This window comes from Bos indicus x Bos taurus, chromosome 12, assembly GCF_003369695.1.
Source record: "Bos indicus x Bos taurus breed Angus x Brahman F1 hybrid chromosome 12, Bos_hybrid_MaternalHap_v2.0, whole genome shotgun sequence".
In the NCBI taxonomy this organism is placed as follows: Eukaryota; Metazoa; Chordata; class Mammalia; order Artiodactyla; family Bovidae; genus Bos; species Bos indicus x Bos taurus.
The window spans coordinates 37127644-37130887 of record NC_040087.1 but is presented as its reverse complement, the minus strand read 5'-3'; the positions used below and the strand labels follow the sequence as shown (position 1 = coordinate 37130887).

Below are 3244 nucleotides of genomic sequence, written 5' to 3'. Positions count from 1 at the left end.
TAATGGAAATCCATGGCTCAAGGATTTTATAATTCCTTTGCACATAACTTCAGCTTCCTTTCCCTTCTCTATTTGCTACGACTAATAGACAATCATTGTATTGTGGCTTGAATTTTGCACCCATCACTCAAAATACATATGTTGAAGTTCCAAAACCAATACTTCAAAATGTGGCATTTCTAAATATGGTTTATGAAGATGTGATTAGTTAGGATAAGTTCACAAAAGTGGGCCTAAATCCAATATGTCTACTGTCATAAAATGGGGAAATAAGGACAAAGAAACATGTATACTGAGAGGAAACCATGTGAAGATGAAGACAATATTCAGTTGATGCTTATATAGTGTCACCAAGAAATGCGAATATATGCCATTTGGCTTTAAGGACCAGAAGCTACCTAAGGACTGCAGCACTCCAGGATAACAGGTCCTTCACTGTCTCCTGGAGTTTGCTCAGATTTATGTTCAATGAGTCAATGATGCTATCAAACCATTTCATCCTCTGTTGCCCTTTTCTCCTCCTGCTTTCAATCTTTCCCAGCATCAGGGTCTTTTCCAAAGAGTTGGCTCTTAATATCAGGTGACCAAAGCATTGGAGCTTCAGCACCAGTCGTTCCAATGAATATTCAGGGTTGATTTCCTTTAGGAATGACTGATTTGATCTCCTTTCAGTCCAAGGACACCCAATAGTTTAGTTCTGCGTATTTGTGAAATCTCTTCTTTTTTTTTTCTTTTTTTTTTTGTACATCAAATTATATTTCATGTTACCTGATTATATAAAAATGTAAAGTGAAAATGATTTTCAATTCTCTTTAACATTACTAGTAAATAGTTCAGCAGGAAATATGAGGCACAAAATCTTAGTAAAATGTGACACAGGAAAAGCAATAATGTAATTCTCACTTAAATTTAACTTGTCATAATCTGTTGTGAATATACAAAGACAAACTTTTAAAACATTATATTTACTAAGATTCTGGCAAGAGTTTTATGTAACAAGACACAGCATACCAGGCCTGCCACTCAACTTATTTATGGTAAGTCTCAGCTTCAATATGAAGCTGTTAAAAAAAAAAAAAATCAAAAACCTGCTTTTTACATGCTAAATAGCTTGGCAAGTATGCTGTTAAACTCAGTAAGGAATTTAAGATAGCAAGAATAAGAAGTTAATAAAAAGCTAAACGTTACAGCCTAAACAAAATTCATACAAAAAATAAAAGAACTATCACTGGTTACATAAAATTTTCCTGACTGGTGAAAACTTAACAGTATAAAACATGCATTTTAGAATCTTTAGCTATCAAGTTCAAAAAGTACCAGTGTCTATCTGAAATTATTTCTTTTCAAAGCCAAAGTGTAGTCAAAATTAGTTCAAATGTTATAACACATTCTAATGCTAAAAAACATTCAGTATTATCAAAGTGGAGGTAAATCCCAGAGCTTTTGGGGCATTCTCATGCTGCAAAAGGCTATTTCTCTGGTTCACTCAAAGTAGCATGGGACAGAGTCCAAGGATGTGACTAAGATCAGTAAAGGGCAAGGCTGCCATACCTGGCTCTGACCTCCCCATGAAGCATGGCTACTGTGTCCACAAAAATAAGATGTGTGAGGATAAAGGCACGCTATTCTGCTAGCTAAAGTGATAGCAAACCACCCCCCACCCCTAAAAGCTCCTTCCCCAGGTGAATAAAAAGGGGAAATTTTTTAAATACACTTATCTACAAGAGTAAGGATATTGAAATATCAACGTAATCCCTACTTCAAAAAAGGTTAACTAGAGTCATCTGGTCACCTCTGATTACATCTTAAAGATGTGTAACAGATTCAGTTTTTGTTGATTTATCATTAGATACTTCTAGTCAAAATATTAACTTTATTCCCAAATATCTTAAACCACTAGTATGACTGCAGTGTATTACCTCCCAGAGTTACTGGAAGAGGGAAAAAAACAGATGTTCAAGCAGCAGGCAACAGTTATGGCCCTTCACACAGTGGCATCTGAGTGGCTACTGACAGTCCAGGAATAATTTAAAAACAAGATAATTCATGCATTTTAGTAAATATGTCATAATTTTCACAGTTGAAATTTCCTTAGACATTGCACTTTCTTTATAAGTGAATCCTGCTTCTTCTTAATGTTATGGTGAGTCAGGACTTGAACTAGCAGCCTTCTTTTTCTTCTTCTTACTGTGTTTCTTATGCTTCTTTTTCTTTTTTGTTTTTTCTGTTGTTTTTTCTCGTTCTTCACTGCTTTTCTTCTTTTTTGCTCGTACCTCCTCAGTATACTCAGATTCTGACTCTGACTCAGATGATAATGGTTTATCTTCTGGATACATCTTTCTTTTTTTGCTGAGCCCTTTAATATCCTTTTCTTTCTCAGTTGCATCTTTTGACTTCTTTTTCTTTTTTAAACTATCCTTATTGTCTGATTCAGTTTATGACATAGAACTTTCAGAAGATTTATGTGACTGACTCTTCTTTTTCTTTTTCCTTTTTCCTTGTCTCTTATCCTCATCTTCAGAATCTGAAGAACTGCTGGAAGAATCAGAGCTTGATGAAGAAGAAGATGAATACCTACCAGATTTCTTCTTTTCTTTTTTCTTTCTCTGTCTTTTTTTGGATGAGCTCTCACTTCCACTTAATAATTTCTCCCTGTGTTTTTCTAGTTCTTTCTTCCAGTTCTCATTCATTTTTTCTTCAAATTCAGCCAATGCCTTGGAGCCTTTCTTTTTCTTTTCTAGTTGTTCTTTCAGTTCTTCCCAGGTAGGCCTTGGTCGATTCAAATAATCTTGGATCGTTGGACCTGAAGACTGGATTGGACCCCTTGGTCTGGCCATTGCTATTGGGTTCATATAGGCCACTCTATTGTCCCACTTCCCCATGGTGCCGGACTGAGAGCTCAGCCATCCCTCAGCGGGGAGACCAGGCCAGCGTGGCTAACCTCTTAATCTCTTCTGTTTCTGTTAGGTCCTTACCATTTCTGTCCTTTATCCTTGCATGAAATGTTCCTTTGATATCTCCAATTTTTTCTGGAAGAAATCTATATCTTTTCCATTCTATTGTTTTCTTCTATTTCTTTACATTGTTCACTTAAGAAGGCTTTCTTATCTCTCTTTGCTATTCTCTGGAATTCTGCATTTAGTTGGATATATCGGGCTTCCCTGGTGGCTCAGATGGTAAAGCGTCTGCCTCCAATATGGGAGACCAGGTTCAATCTCTGGGTCAGGAAGATCTCCTGGAGAAG

General features: G+C 36.3%; 1 pseudogene across 1 annotated transcript; it reads right to left on the bottom strand.

Annotated features, from left to right (window-relative positions):
* Nucleotides 1–1853: 1853 nt before the first annotated feature.
* Nucleotides 1854–2944, bottom strand: LOC113902420 (annotated as a pseudogene). The gene has a single exon (XR_003513814.1). The product of XR_003513814.1 is annotated as a protein FAM133B pseudogene (transcript).
* Nucleotides 2945–3244: the final 300 nt, after the last annotated feature.